Source organism: Panulirus ornatus, chromosome 2 (genome assembly GCF_036320965.1).
Source record: "Panulirus ornatus isolate Po-2019 chromosome 2, ASM3632096v1, whole genome shotgun sequence".
NCBI classification, from domain to species: Eukaryota; Metazoa; Arthropoda; class Malacostraca; order Decapoda; family Palinuridae; genus Panulirus; species Panulirus ornatus.
This window is the reverse complement of record NC_092225.1, coordinates 30040503-30053702: the sequence shown is the minus strand read 5'-3', so window position 1 is coordinate 30053702 and position 13200 is coordinate 30040503. Positions and strand designations below refer to the sequence as shown.

General features: G+C 41.7%; 1 protein-coding gene across 3 annotated transcripts in view; it reads left to right on the top strand.

The window, feature by feature from the left end:
- LOC139755477 (ciliogenesis and planar polarity effector 2-like) overlaps positions 1-13200 on the top strand; it is a 34154-nt gene that overhangs the window by 476 nt on the left and 20478 nt on the right. Inside the window, exons 1-2 of one of the 3 annotated variants that reach the window (XR_011714103.1) lie at positions 243-476; positions 12476-12611. The gene's annotated coding sequence lies outside the window, so the exon portion shown is untranslated. Of the gene's footprint in view, positions 1-242; positions 477-2470; positions 3062-12475; positions 12612-13200 lie in introns of those variants that run through there. The other 2 variants (XR_011714102.1, XR_011714106.1) reach the window with 2 other exon arrangements.

Below are 13200 nucleotides of genomic sequence, written 5' to 3'. Positions count from 1 at the left end.
ATATATATATATATATATATCAGGTATCGTAAACTCTGATACCTCTTTACAAAATTCCCGATTTCAACTGGCATTAATAAAATCGATCATAAAGAAATAGTTTATGCAAATCTGGAGAGGCGGCAGCAGGTACAGTACACTGTTAATTACAAAATAAGTAGGTAATTATTTCGTGGAGGAATCATATCTACTGTCTCGCAGAAGTCATATAGAGTGAGATCTGTTCAACTCCAGCAAGTCCATCGATATCCCAAGTGATGAAGAGGAGTACTGAAGGGAAGTTTCCTTCATCAAGCCTGCGGGGAAAGTGGACGAAGGTGGTGTCGGGGACAGACTCAAAGACGAGAGCAACTTTAAAAGAGAAGCTGTGAGCTCCCTGTATAGGATGGGGAGTATCGGAGACAGGAGCTTGCATAGGAACGAGGAATGATCTAGCGGGCGTTTGTGTGGAAGTTCTGACATACACCAAAGGTTAGGTAAGATCTGTTATTTGAAGTCATTTGCTTTTCGTGTTTCATAGCATATTCTTGAAACTCTTTAGTGTGTCAGGTTTTGATCCTTGATTTCCTGAAAGAGGTCCGACTTGAAGACGGATGTTGAGGGTACATCAGGACGGAAGGCGGGTTTAACAACGGTGATGGCAGATGTGCAACCACCTGACCTCACATATCCAGTACCTGTTCGTTTGGCAATTGATTCTGGTCCATCCAGAGTCTTAGTTGCCAGTATCACGAACTGAGGAGTAATAAATCTCGTTGCTACCTTCATTTTGGTCATACTCTTACGAGCAATTGAAAATGGGCAAGACAGTATACACGTTTTCGCAATGAGTGGCCCGAAGATGATAGGTTTAAGAACTGGCAACTTGAGACCCCTGGAGATGAATAAAAAAGAGATTTTGCAAATATTGTAAGCGTACTGTTTCTGCCAAAGTTTGTAATTTAGAAAAGCACAGAAACACCAACAAACTTTGAACAGCGGAGGAGCCATTCAGTACACACAGACAGACTATCCTACCATTCAAAAAAGTCGGTGAATCAGAGAAAGTTTAAAGAACTATCCATGATTGTAGCACAGCAATTCTCTATTCGTGTGGTGGATCGGTTAAGTATGCAAATTGTTTCAGTAACAATAAGGCTAGTAGTGAGTTGAAATTTAAAAGATCGAAGTGCTCAGGTATGATTTGCAATGTTTTTACTCTACATTCCATAGATACAGATAATAAAATTTCTTAGCTCCTAAAACAATGGGAAACGGTTCCTTTCCAGTTTGAGCATATTTTCTCGAGTTTTAGTTAGGGACTTTACAGCATAGGCAACAGGACGATCTTCCTGAAGAATACAACCCCCTACAACATACCCTGAGGCATCAACAGTCGGGTTACAAGCTTAAATACATCATAATACCTCAAAACTGGTACTTCGCAGATCATTAGCTTTTCAGAAAACATTTCTGTGGTTCATTCCATTTGAATTCAGTGTCCTCCAGTAACCTTCTCAGAGGCTCATTTAGCTCAGACATATTGGGAACAAACTTTCCCAAGTTGTTGATCATTCCTAGGAATCTAAGTAACTCATGCTTATCCTTAGTAGCTGGAAAATTACAGTATCTACCTTCTCAGGGTCTTGTCTTAACCCCTCCGTTGTTGATACAGGGCCAGTGTATTCTAACTGCTCAGTTTTTAGCTCAAGTTTAGTACGGTGTGTTGCAATCGCTTTCCCTTTGAGTGTTGAATGTTTGAAGCCCATCAAAGCTGATATAATTGAGTTGGCAAGGTTGTCTGGGACAGAAACAATTAGCACATTAAATTTCTGGTCAGTAGTAGTAAACTACAGAGACGCTGCAGGTGAAAACCCATACCTGAATCTATCTGAAATGGCTATCTCTGCATTAATCTTTGCCGCATTCCATCGCTGACGTAGAGCGCACATTTAACAATATGAACTTGGTGAAATCAAAGTTGCGCAATAAAATGAAGCTATCAATATTTGAAGCAATTCTTGCCATAAAATATGGGTTAAGGAGACATAACATCTGTGCAAACTACAAGATACCCAATGATATTTTAAGAGAAATTAGTACTGTGGAATCATGCAACACCGCAACACCACTTCGGATCAAGCAAGCACATCACTAGCTTCCAGCAGTAGGCCTCTACATACATGCAATTGACTATGGGGAGGAAGACTGAGATGCTTTTATCAGAGTAATTGGTAAGCGTGCCTATTACAGACAGCATAATTATTTACTCAGAGGTGGTGATAAAATCATTGATCTGTATTTTTTGTTATGCATTCAACTTAGTGTCGATATAACACAACTACAGCCAAATGAAATAAAAAAAAAAAAAGTGGTGTTATAGTGTCCAGCGACTTTTGTTGAGTTTTCAGACTTTCTGCGACGAATCTAGTGACATTAGAAAAGTTGAGTTAGCAACTCTGCCACACGCACGTTGTCTTCCCATAAACAAGAGTGAGGGACACTGTGGGCTTAGACGGTCGGAGGCAGTGCAACAGGATATGTCTACGACACAATTCGGGAAGAGCATGTTTTAACGAGGACCAGCCACCAGGTGGCGCGCTTGAGTTGGTTGGGAGCAGCCACCAGGTGGCGTTCGTGTTTCACCAAAGACTGGCAGGTATCCAATACTGTAACTGCAGCAAGCTTCCGACATGACGGCGCGTTGACATCCTCACCAGCATCAACACCCTCTGGTGACACCCTTCATGCGATCGTTTCAGAAACTTCACCTTTCGACACAGAAGCTTTTATGAAGAACATGCATGAGTCGTTTGGGAAAGTATTCATTGTATTGAGAAATTCCGATTTTTTGTCGCTAAACAAGCTATTTTAGATAGTCATGGAAACAAAAAATGATGGAGTGAACAGCCACAATCGCAAGACGACAGAACAAGATATGAGGCGCCAAAGCAACTTCACAATGGGCCACAATGATGTTTCAGATGGAAACTACGTCAAGGCTACATACAACGGTGCAGATGAGAGATGTGAGGGGGGCGAATGTCTAGGTGAACAACGCCGACCTACCATTTGGCCCCAGGTGAGTCCAGAGTAGATTACTTTCTCAGTAGTAGCTCGTTAGCGTACTGTAAGTATCCAAGTAGGACCTTGCCCCATACTAGTTAGCGTACTTACTGTAGGTACCTGAGCAGGGACCTGCCCAGTGATAGTTGACGTACTGTAGGTACCTAACAAGGACTCTGCCCAAAGACTCTGAGCCCCGTAGTAGTAGTTAACGAACTATACGTACCTAACGAGAATCCTAATCCGCACTCGCCTTCACCATTCTCGGTGCCACCCCCACCCCACAGGAAACCTTTCTGTATGCTCAGGCCGCGATCGCTCAAAATCTTTTTCACTCCATCCTTCCACTCCCAGTTAGGTCTCCCTCCCTCTTCTTGTTCCCTCCACCTCTGACACATATATCTTTGTCAATCTTTCCTCACTCATTCTCTTCATATGCCCAAACCATTTCATCACACCCTCTACTGCTCTCTCCACCACATTATTTTTATTTCCACGCATCTCTCTTACCCTTTCATTATTTGATCAAACCACCTCGCACCACTTATTGTCCCCAAACATTTTATTTCCACCACATCCACCCTCCGTACAACCTAATCTATAGCCCATGCCTTGCAATCATGTAATATTGTTGGAACTACTATTCCTTCAAACATACCCATTTTTGCTCCGAGATAACAATCTCCCACACCTTCATCGCTCCCAGAACCATTGTCCCCTCCCCCTCATAGTACGTATGAATGCAGTACAAAACAACAAATATTTTTTTCCACGAAATGGACCGAAAAGTGAAATTAGGATTGCAGGAACATATGGAGGATAACAAGCAGGACAAGACCATTAGAGTATTTTCAAGTGTCCCCAGTAAAAATAGTGATAAAGTTAAATATGATAGAAATGGATAGAGGAGACAGTATCTTTGTTTAGTGATTACTGCAACAAATGTTTCATGTGTTTTTGTATTATAGGCGCATCATAGCCTTAGTATTTTAGTCTGTTCTTCGCTATGAGAACTGTAGAGTTACACGTTTCAGCCCAAACATCACATATGCCCCAGTGGCCTGTCGCACAGTAACCTTAGGTAGTGATTATTTCCAGAGCGTTTGCTACTCGCTTAAAGACCTTGTTCCAGGTCTGAGTTCCCCTCATTAACCATCTGGACTAGATATGATGTTATCACACATAATGTAATGCTGATAGTTATCAGCCTCTCAACAAGGAAGATACAGAGGAATGAATTCTGTAAGAATACCTTGGAAGAGAGCAATAACAAAGCAGACAAAATATTTCGATAGCCTAATTAGGAGGACTATCAATATTGCCATGAGATACGCCAGACGTGCATGGGACGATTGATAGAACATCACATCAAGTCCCTGATGACGTCAGAATTAATAAGTAGACACGTGGCAGTTGGTGTGAAAAGTTGATCATCAGGCATGCCGTGTGCTATCACACGGATGGGCCACATGCATAATGAGTGTATGTGGCCTTGTAATCATCTTTAACACCCGAAGAACGCGTTAAAGATTTTTTGGTTGGTGGATGCAACTACGTGGAATAAGCTCCCTGAATATGTTCAAAGCAACATTTAATATCTTCAAAGTAAGTTTGATCACGTCACTCAGGTATTGAGTAATTCATTTGAACATAATGTGGCTGTATATTATGCTATATTCTCAAGACTGATCTCACCCAGGCCATGCTGCGATAACATACCAACATTGATTAACTCTTGTTTCCTGCTTTAAGAGAGCGAGAAAGATTAATTGCATCATCCTTCAACGTCAGTAATACTGACGTGGTATCTCGAGAGGCTGGAACTCAAAGTTTATCGTTACTATTGTCTTCATAACAAAAAGTGAAGGGATGCATGTCATTGGTGATGGGGGATGCGTGACATGTTCATGTTCATTCTGATTTATGACTTTCTTATGAAGATTTTCAAGCACATTAATCCTCAGGTATTTTTTCTACTTTCTTATTCTGTCTGGCGCGTTGCCGGAGGGTGAGGAGACACCCTCTATTTTGCTATTCTTTACTTCTACTTCTTCCTGTAAGTAGTATTAATGCCAGGGCAACTCACTTGGAACTCTCTCTCTCTCTCTCTCTCTCTCTCTCTCTCTCTCTCTCTCTCTCTCTCTCTCTCTCTCTCTCTCTCTCTCTCTCTCTCCAGACATCCAGCATTTTTACCCTCGATTGTGAAATAAGCAACTGCATAGGATAATTGCCTCGTCGCCGTACTGGTTCACACGGCCCACCAGTACCTAAATGCCCTCTATGGCTCACCAGTACTGAACTATCCCATACAGAGTCGCCAGCCTAGCGCCAGATAGACTGTCCTAATGCAGGCACCTTATTCAATGAAGCCACGGGGCTTTGTTAGTGGAGACTTCAGCCCCTGGGAGGATCATCCATGGTAGACTGGTCGCTGCTGAGAGGCCCCACCCTAAATGACTTGTCATTCAGAAAAGGAAACATCGACATTGTCAGTGTCCGAGCAGCTGAAACCAACCGGGTCCATACCTCGAGCGTACCTCTCCTACCCATGCCCCGCTCTGGGTCCAGGCTGTAGGATTTTGTCGTCGCTCGACAAAGAAAACAAAACGGGTTGTGGGGCATCGATCTCCGTTCCTCTCACACGATGAGGGAGCGTTCCCCTAGGTGAGCTAAGGTGTGATGTTTCTGAGGAGCAGCGGACTGACTGGAAGGGGCTGTGGCTGACGATGGGAGAAGTCCTCATGTCTCTAATTGATCAGTATGCCCACCTCAAGCGTAGCAGCTTGATTTTGCATAATGTTGCTCACCTCGAGGGAACCACGCCAATTGAAGGTTGTTCAGCTAAAGATAACGTATTCTCTCTGAAGGTTGTGAAATGTTTTAAGTATATGACTACCGCCTCTAATAATCTAACAATCGATCAAAGAACGATAATGGACGTGAGGAAATTATTCTGAAGCTTTATCTGTCTTATCAGGAGCGGCAATTAAGGACCAAAAACCTAGACATTGCCAAGTGTTAAGAAATAACGTAGCAACCTGTAAGTCATTTGTTATACATATCGAATAGATACATGAATGAAAAGGAAATAGATAAGGAATTGAAAGATGAGAAATATATCCGGTTATGTTAAATGATGCATGGCCGTTAAGGTTGTCTCCTCCGGATCATCCTGCAGTCTGTATGGCGAATTCGTCTGGGTAGTTGAAATGCATGTGGTACCACTAGACTTAGGCTATTCTTACTTCTCAGCTCCACTGTGAAACATTGATTAGGGCCCAGCTGCACGTACCGTCTCAGTTGCTAGTATAAAATGGAAAATCTTCACCTATGATCCCACGTCGGCGAAATCGGTTCACCTTAGCCATCTGAGAGGTCGGTTATGCTGATATCTATCTCACGATCATGAACAACTGCATATCTAGCACTTTATGTAGATGAAAATAGTTGAGTGATCAGCCGCAGGCGTTGAAAATCCTAAAACCAACCATCATTAACAAACCCAACGCAGATGATCAGAAACCAGCTGCAGAAAGACCAGTCCAGATCATCAACAGAAGAGATTCCACAGGGTGCTCCACACTGGCGTCCTTTCCCGCTTCTTTTCAGTGAAGTTATCAATGTTGTATAAAGCAAGGAGTAGACTCAATAGATTGTCCGTTGCTATTTGCTTTTCTATCTACTTGTGTAACTGCTCTATCGGTTTAATAATACTGAGGGATTCCATCGATCGAGGCCAGCGTGGCCCTCAGCCCACCTAAAGCTATTGATCATCGTCTCATCATTACTCAGCATATTTATATATATATATATATATATATATATATATATATATATATATATATATATATATATATATATATATATATATATTCGCTCAATGTCGATCTCGATCCACCCTTATAAATATTATGCTGAGTAATGATGATCAGCATATTTATATATATGTATATATATATATATATATATATATATATATATATATATATATATATATATATATATATATATATATATATATTCGCTCAATGTCGATCTCGATCCACCATTATAAATATTATGCTGAGTAATGATGAGACGATGATCAATAGCTTTAGGTGGGCTGAGGGCCACGCTGGCCTCGATCGATGGAATCCCTCAGTATTATTAAACCGATAGAGCAGTTACACAAGTAGATAGAAAAGCAAATAGCAACGGACAATCTATTGAGTCTACTCCTTGCTTTATACAACATTGATAACTTCACTGAAAAGAAGCGGGAAAGGACGCCAGTGTGGAGCACCCTGTGGAATCTCTTCTGTTGATGATCTGGACTGGTCTTTCTGCAGCTGGTTTCTGATCATCTGCGTTGGGTTTGTTAATGATGGTTGGTTTTAGGGTTTTCAACGCTTGCGGCTGATCACTCAACTATCACATGGCGTCCTAGCTTCGTCTCTTCGATGTATATCAATTGACTGTTATATTTCTCTCTTGTGTCTCCCTTGATGATGTGAATATTACACGAAAGTGCACTTGGGAACTTTTCGTGTTTCATTTTCCCCGTGGACTCATAGGAATATCTTGATCACGCGCAAAATTGTGATCCTTTCCAATATATATATATATATATATATATATATATATATATATATATATATATATATATATATATATATATATATATATATATATATATATATATATATATGTATATATATATATATATATATATATATATATATATATATTCTTTCTTTCTTTCAAACTATTCGCCATTTCCCGCATTAGCGAGGTAGCGTTAAGAACAGAGGACTGGGCCTTGAGGGAATACCCTCACCTGGCCCAATTCTCTGTTCCTTCTTTTGGAAAATTAAAAAAAAAACGAGAGGGGAGGATTTCCAGCCCCCCGCTCCCTCCCCTTTTAGTCGCCTTCTACGACACGCAGGGAATACGTGGGAAGTATTCTTTCTCCCCTATCCCCAGGGATAATATATATATATATATATATATATATATATTATTTTTATTTATTTTGCTTTGTCGCTGTCTCCCGCGTTAGCGAAGTAGCGCAAGGAAACAGACGAAAGAATGGCCCAACCCACCCACATACACATGTATATACATACACGGCCACATACGCAAATATTCATAGCTATACATCTCAACGAATACATGTATATACACCCAGACATATACATATATACACATGTACATAATTCATACTGTCTGCCTTTATTCATTCCCATCGCCACCCCGCCGCACATGAAATAACAACCCCCTCCCCCCTCATGTGCGCGAGGTAGCACTAGGAAAGACAACAAAGGCCACATTCGTTCACACTCAGTCTCTAGCTGTCATGTAATAATGCACCGAAACCACAGCTCCCTTTCCACATCCAGGCCCCACAGAACTTTCCATGGTTTACCCCAGACGCTTCATATGCCCTGGTTCAATCCATTGACAGCACGTCGACCCCGGTATACCACATCGTTCCAATTCACCCTATTCCTTGCACGCCTTTCACCCTCCTGCATGTTCACGCCCGGATCACTCAAAATCTTCTTCACTCCATCTTTCTACCTCCAATTTGGTCTCCCACTTCTCCTCATTCCCTCCACCTCTGACTCATAGACCCTCTTGGTCAATCTTTCCTCACTCATTCTCCCCATGTGACCAAACCATTTCAAAACACCCTCTTCTGCTCTCTCAACCACACTGTTTTTATTACCACACATCTCTCTTACCCTATCATAACTTACTAGATCAAACCACCTCACACCACATGTTGTCCTCAAACATCTCATTTCCAGCACATCCACCCTCCTCACAACTCTATCTATAGCCCACGCCTCGCAACAATATAACATTGTTGGAACCACTATTCCTTCAAACATACCCATTTTTGCTTTCCGAGATAATGTTCTCGACTTCCATACATTCTTCAACGCTCTCAGAACTTTCGCCCCCTCCCTCACCCTATGATTCACTTCCGCTTCCATGGTTCCATCCGCTGCCAGATCCACTCCCAGATATTTAAAACACTTCACTTCCTCCAGTTTTTCTCCATTCAAACTTACCTCCCAATTGACTTGACCCTCAACCCTACTGTACCTAATAACCTTGCTCTTATTTACATCTACTCTCAGCTTTCTTCTTTCACACACTTTACCAAACTCAGTCACCAGCTTCTGCAGTTTCTCACATGAATCAGCCACCAGCGCTGTATCATGAGCGAACAACAACTAACTCACTTCCCAAGCTCTCTCATCCACAACAGACTTCATACTTGCCCCTCTTTCTAAAACTCTTGCATTCACCTCCCGAACAACCCCATCCATAAAAAAATTGAATAACCATAGAGACATCACACACCCCTGCCACAAACCTACATTCACTGAGAACCAATCACTTTCCTCTCTTCCTACACGTACACATGCCTTACATCCTCGGTAAAAACTTTTCACTGCTAACAACTTGCCTCCCACATCATATATTCTCAATACCTTCCACAGAGCATCCCTATCAACTCTATCATATGCCTTCTCCAGATCCACAAATGCTACATACAAATCCATTTGCTTTTCTAAGTATTTCTCACATACATTCTTCAAAGCAAACACCTGATCCACACATCCTCTACCACTTCTGAAACCACATTGCTCTTCCCCAATCTGATGCTCTGTACATGCCTTCAGTCCCTCAATCAATACCCTCCCATATAATATCCCAGGAATACTCAACAAACTTATACCACTGTAATTTGAGCACTCACTTTCATCCCCTTTGCCTTTGTACAATGGCACTATGCAAGCATTCCGCCAATCCTCAGGCAACTCACCATGAGTCATACATACATTAAATAACCTTACCAACCAGTCAGTAATGCAGTCACCCCCTTTTTTCATAAATTCCACTGCAATACCATCCAAACCCGTTGCCTTGCCGGCTTTCATCTTCCACAGAGCTTTACCTACCTCTTCTCTGTTTATTAAATCATTCTCCCTAATCTCACTTTGCACACCACTTCGACCAAAACACCCTATATCTGCCACTCTATCATCAAACACATTCAACAAACCTTCAAAATACTCACTCCATCTCCTTCTCACATCACCACTACTTGTTATCACCTCCCCATTAGCCCCCTTCACTGAAGTTCCCATTGATTCCCTTGTCTTACGCACTTTATTTACCTCCTTCCAGAACATCTTTTTATCCTCCCTAAAATTTAATGATACTCTCTCACCCAAACTCTCATTTGCCCTCTTTTCAAATCTTGCATCTTTCTCTTGCCCTCCTGCCTCTTTCTTTTATACATCTCCCACTCAATTGCATTATTTCCCTGCAAAAATCGTCCAAATGCCTCTCTCTTCTCTTTCACTAATAACGTCACTTCATCATCCCACCACTCACTACCCTTTCTAATCTGCCCACCTCCCACGCTTCTCATGCCACAAGTATCTTTTGCGCAAGCCATCACTGCTTCCCTAAATACATCCCATTCCTCCCCCACTCCCCTTACGTCATTTCTTCTCACCTTTTTCCATTCTGTACTCAGTCTCTCCTGGTACTTCCTCACACAAGTCTCCTTCCCAAGCTCACTTACTCTCACCACTCATTTCACCCCAACCTTCTCTCTTCTTTTCTGAAAACCTCTACAAGTCTTCACCTTCGCCTCCACAAGATAATGATCAGACATCCCTCCAGTTGCACCTCTCAGCACATTAACATCCAAAAGTCTCTCTTTCGCGCGCCTATCAATCAACGCGTAATCCAATAACGCTCTCTAGCCATCTCTCCTACTTACATACGTATACTTATGTGTATCTCTTTTTAAACCAGGTATTCCCAATCACCAGTCCTTTTTCAGCACATAAATCTACAAGCTCTTCACCATTTCCATTTACAACACTGAACACCCCATGTACACCAATTATTCCCTCAACTGTCACGTTACTCACCTTTGCATTCAAATCACCCATCACTATTACCCGGTCTCGTGCTTCAAAACTACTAGCACACTCACTCAGCTGCTCCCAAAACACTTGCTTCTCATGATCTTTCTTCTCATGCCCAGGTGCATATGCACCAATAATCACCCATCTCTTTCCATCCACTTTCAGTTTTACCCATATCAATCTAGAATTTACATTCGTACACTCTATCACATACTCCCACCACTCCTGTTTCAGGAGTAGCTCTTGTTCTCTCACTAACCCCTGACTTTACTCCCAAACCATATATATATATATATATATATATATATATATATATATATATATATATATATATATATATATATATAGTGTGTGTGTGTGTGTGTGCGTGTATGTATATATTATCCCTGGGGACAGGGGAGAAAGAATACTTCCCACGTTTTCTCTGCGTGTCGTAGAAGGCGACTAAAAGGGGAGGGAGCGGGAGGCTGGAAATCCTTCCCTCTCGTTTTTTTTTTTTTTTTTTTAATTTTCCAAAAGAGGAACAGAGAAGGGGGCTAAGTGATGATATTCCCTCAAAGGCTCGGTCCTCTGTTCTTAAAACTACTTCGCTAACGCGGGAATTGGCAAATAGTATAAAAAAAAAAAAAAAAAACGTGCGATTGTCCAAGGTCTGACTTCTTCACTAAATGGCGTCCTCGCTACGTCTCTTCGTTGTTTATCAACTGACATATTTCTTTCTTGTATCACCCCTGATGATGTGATTATTACGAAAAAGTGCGCTTGGGAACTTACCGTGTTTCATTTCCCCGTAGACTCCTAGGAATATACTTAATCGCGCTCAGTTGCGATCCTTCCCACTGTATACACATGTACATATTCATACGTGCTTGCCTTCATCCATTCCTAGCGGTGCCATGTCCCAGAGGAAACAGCATCGCTACCGCCCGCTTCAGCGACGTAGCGCCTGGAAAACAGACAAAAAGGCCACATTCGTTCACACTCAGTCTCTAGCTGTTATGTATAATGCACCGAAACCACAGCTCCCTATCCACATCCACGCCCCACAGATCTTTCCATCGTTTACCCCAGACATTTCACATGTATGTATATATGTACATATGTTTGTAGGTCGCTACCTCGCTAATGCGGGAAATGGCGAATAGTATGAAAGAAAAAGAAAATGTTTGTAGGTACTTATTGCCTGTTAAAGTTATAAATAGGTTATAGATTATTCTCATAATCACTCAGTGACGGTTATATCAGTAATAAGGGTGGGCGGAGATGGCCTCCTGAGTTGGGAGGGGTCAGATTGTTGGCCAACAATATAAATGAGGCAGTTGGGATGGTTCACTCTATGTTATTGCGATATATATCTAAAATCAGTGAGGTGTTAAGGTGTACTGTTGACAAGTGGTAATGTGTACCGTTAAGATAGGGAGGTGATGATGTATACAGATGAAAAATCAGGGAGGTGGTAATGTGTACAATTGACATAGTTTCTCACTCTGCAGGTGTTGGGAGCCGCTGTGGCTGCCTTAGCTCAAAGCGGTAGTGGCGCCAGTGTGGGCTACTCCGGAGTCATGCTGCCCAGCATGACAGACAACGCTTCCGACCTCGTCCTGGACCAGCACCAAGCGGCGCTCTTCAGTAAGTACAGAAAAAGGAAGATAACTTTACCATAAACTAGCATGATTTTTTCCCCTGTGCTTTTCTAACCTAAACAATCTTTACCAACCCAAGCCTAACACACTAACCTCATCCGACCTACCCTACCTTAAAATAATCTGAACTAACCAAAATAATAGTTCTCATATCACGTCATCGACTGTTTCGTTAGAAAAAAAAAAAATCCTGATTGCAAGTGGATGCGTTGAATTCACCGTCATATAACAGGTATATATATATATATATATATATATATATATATATATATATATATATATATATATATATATATATATATATAGGTGAGTTTGAATGGAGAAAAACTGGAGGAAGTGAAGTGTTTTAGATATCTGGGAGTGGATCTGTCAGCGGATGGAACCATGGAAGCGGAAGTGGATCATAGGGTGGGGGAGGGGGCGAAAATTTTTGGAGCCTTGAAAAATGTGTGGAAGTCGAGAACATTATCCCGGAAAGCAAAAATGGATATGTTTGAAGGAATAGTGGTTCCAACAATGTTGTATGGTTGCGAAGCGTGGGCTATGGTTAGAGTTGTTCGCAGGAGGATGGATGT